At 39.7% G+C, this 13,486-nt stretch overlaps 1 long non-coding RNA gene across 2 annotated transcripts in view; it reads right to left on the bottom strand.

Annotated features, from left to right (window-relative positions):
• Window positions 1–1,210: 1,210 nt before the first annotated feature.
• The window catches only part of LOC127525189 (uncharacterized), a 43,851-nt gene continuing 31,575 nt past the window's right edge, over window positions 1,211–13,486 (bottom strand). For both annotated transcript variants that reach the window (XR_007933274.1, XR_007933275.1), the window contains exons 2-3: window positions 13,289–13,433; window positions 1,211–10,346 (exon numbers count right to left, since the gene is read on the bottom strand). This is a non-coding gene — a long non-coding RNA (uncharacterized LOC127525189). The remainder of the gene's footprint in view (window positions 10,347–13,288; window positions 13,434–13,486) is intronic.

Below are 13,486 nucleotides of genomic sequence, written 5' to 3'. Positions count from 1 at the left end.
TTTAATAAAATCCTACGTGCCACAAATCAAGAGGTGCTCCCCTGTGGAGATATCTGAAGAAAAATAAAGCAGCTGTGTTATGCTTTCATCTTTGCGCTCTATACCTTCGCCTTGGGTTAATACCTCATCTCCATGGAGACCTTTGTGCTATTTTGTAACCTGCGTCTATTGTGGTTTCTTTTGGTAACGTTGTTTATTGACTTTTCGGTCGTACTTCTCAAAAGGAGCCAAATATAGCTTGAACAAGTCTCGGTTCACTGATGTTTATTCTTGTAATATTTGCAGGAATGGAATACAGGGAAATGTTTTTTTTTTTTTTTTTTTTTTTTGCAGTTTAGGACTAATTAGCAAGGTATGCTTGAAGAGAAGGAACATTTAGCTCTAATGGTTCTTCCACTGCCAATAAAAAAAAAAAGTGTTTTATCTTACATGAGCAAAGCAGCAAATAGAGCATCAAAGATGGTAAACCTTAAAGGAAGTGGCTTAACGTGAAGAAACTGACGTGTTGTTGTGAGTCATATGCTGAGCTTTTTCCGGAAACTTTTATGAACGGCTTGATTCTCCCCATGTATCTGCTGCATGAGTCTATATTTTTTTGCTTGTGTACGCGGTAGAAAAGGGCAGCGTGCGTGTTGCCTTTAATGTTAACACCTCATTATCCTGATTAGCATCACTGTGATTATGTTAGTGCTGATAAAAACTGAAAAGGTCAGACTGAGGTGACACTTGTTGTTAAGCTTAGAGGAAATCATTAAGAATTAGCTCTGAGAAGGTTAACCAATCCTGGTCTAAAAACAACTGGTTGCTGATGTGGACAATAGATTTGGGATAAAACACTTGTTTCTTTTCTTTTTTTTTCCCCCTTTTTTGTGTGTGTTACTTACCTAAAATCATGATATTATGTTGTAAATCTAACAAGTAACTTTACTTTACTTGTTACTTGAGATATGTAACGCATTACCCCTCCTCTTGAAATGTTTGGTTCCATCAAAACAGAAACATACAGACTGAGCTCCAAACTTTGATCAGAACTCAGCTTTTGGGATTTTAACATTGCACCACTTTCTAAGCTCCTTTGAAAGGTTTGAAAATGTTCCTCGGTAATTGCTGTGGATGTGGCTTGTCAGATAGACCCACTTTCACAAAACCCAATTTTCCACGTACAATACCTTTCATCTGCACAACAGCTCCCTGTGCCTAGCTCTCAGCTCTGGACAAAAATAAATGAATTATCATATAAATATATGACAGAGAGAGCTTTTTAATTGCCCTGTGTAGGAAAAAAGCCAGTTAAATTTTTATAATGATCCACCAATTCTATAAAGTGATAGGCAGACTTGCTCCGAGAGAAGCGACATTTCCGTTGTTTTCCTTTTTTCCCCTCCTTTCACTCTCTTCCACATCTCTTTCTTTAAATGCCACAAATGTCATTGGCAGAAGGGGACAACATCATTATTGTTATCCTAACGACATCCTTGCTCTCTTTTATTAAGCCAGAAGAGAGCTTCATCCTCCTCCTTCTCCTGACAAAAGTGTGTTCATTATAGACTGTCTGCCTCCTTTCCCAATGTGAAGCTCAGAACAGAGTCTCAGAACAACGAGCCCTCATTCTAATACTCCTACACCTGGTTAGACAACCCCACACACCTTCAAATCTCCTGGGTCGATGGGAATTTTGAAGTATTGAGGGTGATGACCTGAGTGGAAAGGAGTGAAAATCTCTTCTATAAGGCCATCCATTCTTTACATTTTTTTTAATATAACTGATTACATTGCATGCCTATCAATGAATTGCATATATTAATATTTATTGAGAAATACCAAAAAAAAAAAAAAAAAAGATAATTAAAAGCGTTGAATTGACATTTAAAGAGGATATATTATGCCTTTTTACATTTTCAACTTTCTTCATTGTGTAATGTTGCTGTTTGGTAATGAAAAAGGTCCACTCCAAAGGGAGTTATTCTTTATATCAGTAAGCACTGTTTCTGAACTCCCTTAAACACCTTGATTGTCACAACATCCCTTATTTAAATAATTCCTGCCCAAGGCATACACAAAATAAAGGGGGCGAGGCCTGGTTGTGTTGTCACCATGTCCACAAGATTGTTTTTTTCCACCCCAGATTTCTGAAACACGCTCAAAGTGGTTGACCAATCACAACACACTGATTCAGCTGACCAATCAGTGCATTTTCATAAGGAGGGGCTTCATAGAGACAGGAACTAAACAGAGCATTCCAAACTATGAAGAGAGGTGCTGTAACGAAGTAAATATGTGAAAAATAAGGTGTTTTTTTTAACATTCAAGCCTGAAAACCTTTTCTAGTAGACCCCAAAAACAAAATCAAGACTTTGTAAAAGGGCATAATAGGTCATCTTTAAAAGTCAGGTGAGACCTACTGTAGTAGGTTATATATATTATATAGTAGGTATATATATATATACATGGGTTGGACAATGACACTGAAACACCTGGTTTAAGACCACAATAATTCATTATATGGCCTCCTTTTGTGGCATCAATTCATCTTGGGAATGACAGATCCAAGTCCTTCCTAGTGGCCATAGGGATTTTGAGCCATTCCTCTTCCAGAACAGTTGCCAGGTCACTATGTGATGCTGGTGGAGGAAAACGTTTTCTGACTTGCTCCTCTAAAATATCCCAAAGTGGCTCAAAATTATTTAGCTCTGTTGACTGTGCAGGCCATGGAAGATGTTCACCTTCACTTCATGTTCATCAAACCATTCTGTCACAAGTGTTGCTGTGTGTATTAGAGCATTATCATGCTGATACACGGCACCCTCTTCACGGTACAATGTTTGAACCATTAGGTGCATGTGGTCCTCCAGAATAGTTTGGTAATCCTTGGCAGTGACACGCTCATCAAGCACAGTAGGGAATGTCATGATATTGCATCCCAAACCATCATTGATAAATACATGTTTCACATTGTCCACAACCCAAGATTTGCACTCTTGGCACCACTGAAACCAACATTTGGCGTTGGCACGAGTGACCAAAGGTTTGGCTATAGCAGCCCGACCATGAATATTGAATCTGTGGAGCTCCCGACGAACAGTTTTGGTGGAAATAGGAGATTTTAGGTGCGCATTATATTTTAACAAATTTCTCTGACTCTGAACGAAGTCTGGAAGTCACATTCAGGGATTTTCAGAGATACCAAATATTTGGAGGTTTCACCATGACAACTCCCTCTCTTTGGTCTTTAAAAATGACTAACATTGATTGAATGATCAAATTTAGCACTCTTATGGAATGGAAATATAATATTTTGTAATTACCATTGAAATCTGACTAATTTTCAAATTGTCATAAATCAACAGCTCAGGAAATTATGGAGTTTCAAATCAGAAAATGATTTCTGTTACGAAACAGGACATTGATTTTATACGTCCACTGTAAAAGACACCAGGACTTACAAAATGTAAATCAGGCATTTTGTGAGACACAGCAAGTGAATAGGGAAAGAAATTATATATCAATATTCTTATGAAAATGCTGCCAATTATTACTCCTATTATTACACTTTTTTCATTACGTTGCCCCAAAAATCCATAGTTTTTGCCTATACATGTCTTATATATGCAAATGAATCATAATATAATTGGTTCCTAATGCCCTGAGGGCAGCTCATGTATGGCAGTGGGTGAGAAACAGATTGTTTAGAGTAGTAAAGGTGGACTCTTTGGACTGAAGAGAAGTAGTGACATGATGGTGTAATAAAGTAAAATCTGTGGGTGTGTGTGTGTATGTGATTGTGAGAGAACGATATGAACGAGTGGGTGGTTGTGCTCTGTGCTGGTGGGCTCAGGGTGAGAGGGTCAGCTCTCCATGAGGTCCGCTCTTAGCAAACACACTCCTCCACAAACAGGACTCTTGGCCAATCCTGTCTCCGCTTGACTGCGATCTGTTTCCAGTCTATATGAGCATTTCCCTACACACCTATCGGCTAATTCTAATTTAAGAGCTGAGAGATGCATTCATCCTGCAAGAGTTTACATGTTGTCAGTACCCGGTATGATAGCAATAATGCTGCAAAAAGTTTAACAACGGCTGCCGTGTGCTGTTCGTTGAGACCGTAGGGTGTCCTATTTATCATTTTAGGTTTCAGATGGGTGCTCGCGAGCACCCACTTTGTGGTCGATGTTACCCTCGATGCACACTTTTGTCGAGCCCACACTGAAGCAGCTGCCGTAGCAGACTTCTTCCCGACAGTCAAAGCTGCTTCACGCCACGAAAGTGTGGACTCGTAGGAAGACCGCAAGTGTTTAGGGTGCCATTTGGGACAGGGCCTTTCTGATTTTTTTCTGATTAGAGAGCATTTAAGCATTAATAGTACTTTTAAAAAATCGGTGGCACTGCTGGTTACCCAGCAATCTTTGAGGCCCCGTCCACACGGAGACACGTTTCTGTGTATACGCACAAATTTTGTATCGGATAGGCGTTTCGTCCACACGGATCCAGCGTTTTCGGAAGGTGAAACTGCTATTTTTTGAAACCGGGTCCTAGAGTGGATAAATCTGAAAATGCCGCATTTGCCAATCCGTATATTTTGTGAAGCGATGATGTCATCACCCCACGTGACGACCCTAGTCAGTCACTGCTAACAGCACAAAACAGCAACAACAACAATAATAGCGTACTAAATGCTTGTGTTTGTGCTGCAGTAGCTACAACGCCTAAAGCTTTACTAAAGTTTGTATACAGCGCGCAAGGTTTATGTGCATGCTCCAAGTCTTATTCTTTGTTTTTAGTGTATCTCTATTGCAGAATTAGCGCTACATACTGATCTGGCATGTATACTACATCGTTTTGAGTCGTTTCAGTGGTTTCGTGTGTACGCAGATATTTCTTGAGAAAAAAAGATTAGATAGGGTAAGCTCTGGCTTCGTGTGGACGTAGCCTGAGATTGGCTCAACTCCAAAGTCAGTTTGAGATGACTTCTCACTAGAACTGTAAAAGTATATAAAATGGTTTTAGGGAGACATTGATAGTTGGTTGTAGGGTTACATTTCACTGTAATATCATGTTGTGTATGTGTGTTACCATTGTTGAGCTGTATCCTTACACTACAAAAAATGTTTTGCTTGTTTGTGCCATATTGTATATAAGCCTTTCTGATTGGTTTAACAAGTGGTATTTGATGTTAAAATGTATGTAAAATGATAAATATCACTTTGATTTGAAATAATGACTTAAAATCATAGCCATGCAATATCAGATATAGTGCAACATAAATTTAAAAAATTACTAAAGTCCACCTTTTTTGATTCTTTCTTCTTTTCCAATTTAAACTATTTGTGATGACCATAATTATTCACTGATTATGTCTGGATGGTCTCTTGTTGTGCATTATTTAGTATTTACATGAAAATAAAGGTATTCCATCATGACTATCAAAAGTAACAGGCTAATTTAACTTACCTGTAAGATAATAATTCCTTGTAGGTATAATTATCAAATGAAAATGTCATCCTTATCTCCTAATTGCCACTCTCAAAACAGTGGAAACACGACATGCACATGATTAAGGTCCAGATAAATGGTATCATGGGAGTGCCAGTTTCAAACATAATGCTGAAAAAGGGAAAAAATGCATTATGTTAATGCTGTATTTGTTCTGAATTCTTTTTTTCTGTCATCATGTAAATCAAATCAAAGGTTTAATGTCACCTTGCAACTGTGTTTACAGTGATAAAGAGGTGGCCGTGCGTTTCGCTCTCTCTATACAGAATCCAAATAAGAGTTACAGACGTCCCTTAATCTTACATCACCCTGCACCTGATGGTACAAGGTTAAGAGAGGAGGAAAAGGCTATAGCCAAATATGTATTGTAGCGTCATAGCCTAAATACAAAGTTCTGTCATGAAACTCTAGATGGCGCATGTTGATAGGTCCTTATCTGCTTGCAATCACATCATTCTCTAGGGCACAGCTGATTGGTTCCTGCTGTATCAGTAGCCAGTTAGCTCGCTGCTCAACCTTCAAATACTTGGTTAGTATTTGCTGTAGCAGTTGCAGCCCGCTTTCAGAAAACCTCCACCTTCCTTAACTCCACCTGTATAGATCTGCTACAAGTAATTAATGTATCCTAAATTGTATAGCAGCATGTCTTACTTGCTCACAGCAGTGTGTCATGTATGTATAGGCAGTAGCAAGTCACGCAGCAATAACCAACAGCAACAGCAGCAGCAGCACAGCAGATCTATTCCGCCAAGACCAAACATATCAACACTGTCATATCCATTACCATGCCAAACACTCAGAGAGTTGTCATGACAGAACTGTAAATAGATCTTATTGGCTGCTCATGTTGTAGTGCATTAAGGGTACTTGTTTTCTCTCTCACCCTCTTGCAGGAGTGTAGTAGTGTTGTTATTGTTAACTAAATTATTATTATTTTTTTTTTTTTGCTTGTTTAAAGTAAAATATAAATTAAATATTTAACATAAAGCTAAAATAAAAAATATAAATATTAAATGAAAACAATCTGTTCTGTTTTCATTAAGATATTACACTGCTTTTGCATTATGGGTTAAATCAAATCACTCTGAAATATTCGACTATGAAAGTAAATGGGTTGTGAATGTAGTTTCCTTGACTCTGAGGTACAGCGAACACAGAAAGAGAGAACTACTCATATGTTCACTTTTCTAGTAACTGATTTTTGTTCTCCTGTTTTGTCCTTCTACAGTAGTTCTCACCTACTTAAGTTTTTCTTTTTTATTTAAATATTGTTTTATTTATAAATAAATATGGGTGGTCTTCTGGAAGTGAGAAACCATTTAATTTAGATATTTCTGCTGCTGCCCTGGACCAGATGGCAGAATCGCCTCCCCTCCCACACAGCTACACACACACACCCTCAGCTGAGATGCTCGCTCACACACACCTACACACAGCAGACTTTCTCATGCACCATAATTGGTCCTATCAGCAGTCCTATTGATGTATAACCTACTGGCCCACAGCATGTACCAGTAAAAAGGCACAATCTAGCCCAGACATGGATCAGAGGTCTCTCACATTGTGTCATTGTCCCTCTCTCAAAGTTCAAAGATCAGTGCAGCTAATTACCATGTTATTTATATACAGATTTGTACGAGCAACAGAGCAATTTAGGAGTTTAACTACAGCAACTTGTTGTCACCGTGTTTTGTAAGGACTTCTGAGATTTGAATTTGAGTTAAAATTATTGTACTATATTAGGAAAAAGAGACACAAAACATGAAACTACAGTATTGGAAATTGTGTGCCAGGAACAGCTGTCACAAACACAGGTTAGTGTATTTATCTAAAACTATTTGACCAATCCAATCAGAATTATCGAGAGCAGTGCAATATAGATGAATCTCATTATGGTCAGATAATGTAAGTGTGATTTATTTGAGATTTCATTCTTTAAAAATATATATTATGTTTGGATTTTTTTTTTAAGTTATAGTTTTATTAGGTTTTAAGTTTTAAGTTTTATTAATAACTCCTGCAATTGAGGTCAATTTGAGGGATGTTTGTCATTTTGTGAACCACTTGTGTGTTTAGGGAATGTGACTGTAGAGATTTGATTGACAAATGAGGGCTTTATATATTTATTAAAATGCGGATGATTTTGATTGAGGTGATGCTGATAATTATAAAGGTCTTTTTCATTTTTCCATTTGCTGAGGGTTGAGTCCCACTTCTGCCCTGCTGAGATTATTTGAACCACTTCAATGTGCCCTCAAAATGTAGGAGCATGTTTCGAAATTCCAGCTAATATTTTCTCCCATTTTTAACAATTGATTTTGACATCAGATTGACACTGGTTTGATTCTGTTGGCTGGTTTGATTTTCCTTTTAGGATCAAATAAAACAATTTTATCAAGTATTTTAGTGGTATATAGACATGGGGGCAGTTGATTATCCCATGAGTCACTACAACTTGTAGCTTATTGTTAATTCTTGTTTTTAGTTTGTATTTTAGTGTTTTAATTTGCAATAGTTTCTGCTATTGAGGGAACACATTTTTATCCATTATTGTGCTTGTTATTGATAGGCTATATACACTCACTGGCCACTTTATTTGATACACCTGTTCAACTGCTCATTAATGCAAATATCTAATCAGCCAATAACTTGGCAGCAACTGCTGAACGATCTGCTGAAGTTCAGACTAAGCATCAGAATGGGAAAAAAAGGTGATTTAAGTGACTTTGAACATGGCATGGTTGTTGGTGCCAGACGGGCTGGTCTGATTATTTCAGAAACTGCTGATACTGTGATTTTCGTGCACAAACATCTCTAGTGTTTACAGAGAATGGTCTGAAAAAGAGAAAATATCCAGTGAGTGGCAGTTCTGTGGGCGAAAATGCCTTGTTGATGCTTGAGGTCAGAGGAGAATGGCCAGACTGGTTTGAGCTGATAGAAAGGCAACACTAACTCAAATAACCACTCGTTACAAGCAGAAGAGCATCTCTGAACACACAACACATTGAACCTTGAAGCAGATGGGCTACAGCAGCAGAAGACCACACCAAGTGCCACTCCTGTCAGCTAAGAACAGGAATCTGAGGCTACAATTCACATGGGCTCACCAACGTTGGACAATGACAGATTGTAAAAACACTGCCTGGTCTCATGAGTCTCAATTTCTGCTGCAACATTCAGATGGCAGGGTCAGAATTTGGCGTAAACAACATGAAAGCATGGATCCATTCTGCCTTGTATCAATGGTTCAGACTGGTGGTGGTGGTGTTCTGGTGTGGGGGATATTGTTTGGCACACTTTGGGCCCCTTAGTACCAATTGAGCATAATTTAAATGCCACAACCTACCTGAGTATTGTTACTGACCATGTCCATCCCTTTATGACTACCGTGTACCCATCTTCTGATGGCTACTTCTAGCAGGATAACGCCATGTCACAAAGCTCAAATCATCTCAAACTGGTTTCTTGAACATGAGTTCACTACACCCAAATGGCCTCCACAGTCACCAGATCTCAATCCAATAGATCACCTTTGGGACGTGGTGGAATGGGAGATTTGCATCATGGATGTGAAGCCGACAAATCTGCAGCAACATGCTATCATGTCAATATGGACCAACATCTCTGAGGAATGTTTCCAGCACCTTGTTGAATCAATTCATAAAGAATTAAGGCAAAAGGGAGTCCAACCCGGTACTAGCAAGGTGTACCTAATAAAGTGGCCGGTGAGTGTATGTTATATAATGTTATTTCACCCTTTTTTAAGTTATCGTTGATGAGAGCCCTGTTGTTTTATGGTTTAGGGGTTGTTCTCATTCATTACCTGCATGACGTGCATGTTTACATGAATATTTTCAAATGATTGTTTAGTTGAAGTCTATCATTCTTTTTGTATGTGTTAAGGGTTGTTAGTAATCGTGTTTGTTATCGTTAAGAGGTTATGTGTTGTACTATTTGTCCTCCAAATGATTGTAGAACTAGCATCTGTTGCTTCAAGAACTGGCTCTCTTTTGGAGTGCTGGACAGGTTTTGTCCAGATTGATAGTCGATGTCCACTCTACTGCTCTAGCGGGGTCTGCCATCCTTCTGTGAGAGGCAGAACCAGGTCATCCACGCAGAACAAACACTTGATTTCAGTGTCACAGAGAGTGAGACCTCTCAGTCTCTCACACAGGACAGATTAGAAAATGCTTTTTAAGACACCCTGTCATTTAAGAAAATTACTTGATGTTTCTTTTTGTCTGAAAGATATCTTCACCTCAGGTCACCTTGCTCCACTTTACACTTTAAGTCTGTAATTTAGTGTTTGGATGCCAAAAGCACTTCCAGAGCACAACTTACAGCTGCCCAAGCAGATAGCAGTAATCAAAACATGTCCTTGCGCCCATATCTGAGCACAGCATGGAGAGATGGACGCTTGTTATCTGGTTTGACTGGACTAGTGCTGCGCCACACACAAACATGTGCACATGGACGCAAACAGACCGTCAGCTCCCTCTGTCCACCAGCCCCCTTCTGCTACAAATCCTCTCAGATCACTCTACCCAGCAAGTCTCCTGTTTGGACAGCAGTGTGAGCCCTGTCCCTGTTCCAAAGCCACGGCTTCCTCCCCTCTTCCCACCTGTCAGGTGCTCTTGGCCGTTTTAATGGGGGAGGAAAAGGAGGGGAGGGGGGAGGACAGCATCCAGCCTGCCGGATCCCGCACCTGCCTGCCTGCCTCTCCGTGCCAACCTTTACGGCTGTCTCTCAGCTCCGCTCCACTTCCTCTAAGCCAAGACTCCCAGCAGGTGTCCCCATAGAATGGAGATCTGTCCGAGTCGCCACGGAGGTCCAACTCGTCTCGTCTTCTCTGGCTGCTGTGAGAGACAGAGAGGTCACACATTTCCACGCACATTCACGGAGCTCTTTTTCCTCAGACATGCAGAAAGAGGCACAGAAGTGATTCTTTGCTAAATGTGTGACTTATTAACATTCATAAAATCGCATAGCTTGTCAGTTCCGTCGAAATTACTTTGTGAAAGATGGGAATCTCATTACCATGATTACATAAAGCATTGTTTTGCCATTGTTATTTCACGCCATGTGTGGTGAAAAAATGGGAAATGCAATTTGTTGTGCTTGCAAAGTGTTAATGAGGCTAGCAAGCCTTTAGCGAAATGTGCAACCGCTACACTGCATGAAACCATCGAGAGACTGAACAATTACTCAAACAGCACAGCTTTTGAGAATAACAGGCATCTGTATATCATTATGAGATGGATTCATTATCACTCTCATAGCAAGTATCAGATTTAAACATTAGTGCAACAGTTTAAATTCTGTTTAGCTAATGCCTTGAGATAAGATACAATTGTGTAAGGTTTTAGGCTTTGCCTCATCTCTGTTAAATTAAACAGAAGTGAAAGTATGATAATAGTATCAAGCGCAATTCACACCAAAGACTATAAGGTCGTGTGTCCACCAAAGCGTTTTTAGCCAGCTGAAAATGCTTGCCGATCTGCTGAAAACGTGAGACTTTTTTCAGTTGAGACGCTTTGTTTGCTGTGATACAGAATATCCGCGGAAGTGTTACTACTGAAATCTCATTTCACAGATAGTTTGTTTGGTAACACTTTAGTATAGGGAACACATATAAACTATTAACTACGACTTTTCCCTCAATAAACTCCTAATTTACTGCTTATTAATAGTTAGTAAGGTAGTTGTTAAGTTTAGGTATTGGGCAGGATTAAGAATGTACAATAAGGTCATGCAGAATAAGGCATTAATGTGTGCTTAATAAGTACTAATAAATAGCTAATATTCTAGTTATATGCATGCTAATAAGCAACTAGTTAAAAGACCATAAAATAAAGTGTTACTATTTGTTTTTGAACTGTTTCTATATAAAAATGTTGATACAGTGTAAAGTATTTGCTCTGGTTATTGTTTTAAATTCTTTTGTTTCATTATTTTGCTTCTTGTTGTCATCTGTTGACGTTGTACAAGCAGAATGTGGTGGTTTGGTCGGTGTTGTATTTGTCCCGCCCCTCCTCCACTCTGATTCGACGGCTGGCTAAAAAGTGACAGTGTGCAGCGTTTTACTCAAAGTTGAACATTCTTCAACTCGAGGCGACCGGTGAAAAACGCTGAGCGTTCAGTGGCTGAGCGTGAAAAAGACACTCAGCGCCTCAAGGCCGTTTCAGACAGGACGCGACAACGGCACCACTGTGCTATGAAACCCAGTTATTTCAATGGCTTGCACCGCACAAGGATTGTTTGTTGCTGCATCAACCAAAGCGCACATGCAGCGGAGTGCACCATTGTTGAGCTTGCATGAACGATGCGGTCAAAGTTCAAAATAGTTAAACTTTCGCCGCTGCTGTCTGTGACGATTACCCGTGAAACAGGGCATCAAATGACTAGATGTATAGAACTCCCACTAAAAGTTTTGAAAAACCTACTTTGCTCTGGCCAGCGTAGCGCAAATCACTTTGTATTTGAAGGGCTACGCTGAACCCAGCGGCCAACGCAGTGCATTCCGCGTCATGTCCACCAAAGCTGAAATTCTGCTTAAAACGCCTTTCTGTGAGCGCTTGGGCGTTCTCTGCTTGTTGATGTTGTTGTACAGCAAGAATGTTGTGACAGTTGGTCGGTGTTGTATTTGTCCCGTCCCTCCTCCACTCTGATTGGACGGCTAAAAAGTGACAGTGATGAGCGCAGCGTTTTACTCAAAGTTGAACATTCTTCAACTCGAGGCGACCAGTAAAAAAACACAGAGGGCTCAGCGCTTGAGTGTGAAAAAGACACTCAGCGCCTCGTTGCGCTCCTGCCATTTAAAAAACGCGCCGCTCCCATTGAAAACAATTATAAAAAAAGTACGCTAGCCATTGGAAAAACGCTTTGGTAGACACAGCCTTACGCTCCTTGCGTTTAAAAAACGTGGCGCTCCTATTTAAAACAATTGGAAAAGTACTAGCCACTGAAAAAAATGCTAGATTAGGACACACGGCCTAATCTAGAAATTATGTAGTTGGAATCACTTCGAGAACATTTAAAGCAGCAGACAAAATAACTGCAGTGCGCGGTTATAAACATAACTTTTACGTTGGTGTGGACGCTAATATAGTTATCTATTTTGGTCTGAACAGGCCTTTATTAAAGGAAACATTAAGACAGCAGCAAAATATGATTGTCAGTATTGTATTTGAGTGCTTAATACAGTAATGTTCAGTTATTTACCTCTGCTGTGTAAACGGAACCGTACTGGTTGTGTCAACTAGTTGTGTCACGTTATACAAAGTAAGCGCCAATGCACTGCAACAGTTCTGGTAGAGACACAGATATGAGCTGTGTGTCATCTAAAGAGTTTAGATCTAGTCACTGTCTTCCACCTGTTTGTTTTAGGGTCTGCACGCGACACATGCTGCAGTTCTCGCTCATGTTGCTGTTGGTTCATTAAGATCTGATGGAAGAACTTGCGCCTCTATTGACCTCAAGTCGCTTTAACTGTAATATGAATGACACCATTTTTTACATAGATACTTTAATCAATATGGTTACTTACTGTTGGGGATAATTACAGCTATCGCCTAAAAGCTATAACTTACAAGTCAATTTTAAGTCAATTTTCAGGTCTTACTCTAGCTGGTTAAGCTTGTCCAAAGCTGGTTAACCAACCAACCAACCAACCAGCTGAGCACCATCTTGGACAGGATGGGAGCTTGGTTTACCTGGTTTAAGTTTAAAAAAAAAAAAAGCTCAAATCAAGGCAGATCCAAAAGAAAATCTCATTCTGCCAGTTTCTCTTAAATCTCACCTTCTTCCCGGCTGTCCCCGACCATCCTGTGAACACCGTTTCCAGGGCAACATCTCCAGTGGCCAGCAGATGCAGAGAACAATGATTGTCCAGAACAGAGGGGGCAGAGGGACCTCTTCAGTCAAGACAGGTGCCAGATGTTCTACTAAACACAGTTTCAAGCAAACAATAAATTATCACAACAGATAGATAGATAGA

The sequence above is a fragment of the Ctenopharyngodon idella genome, chromosome 13 (genome assembly GCF_019924925.1).
Source record: "Ctenopharyngodon idella isolate HZGC_01 chromosome 13, HZGC01, whole genome shotgun sequence".
NCBI lineage: Eukaryota > Metazoa > Chordata > Actinopteri > Cypriniformes > Xenocyprididae > Ctenopharyngodon > Ctenopharyngodon idella.
The sequence above is the reverse complement of the archived record's forward strand: the minus strand, read 5'-3'. Positions and strand labels throughout refer to the sequence as shown.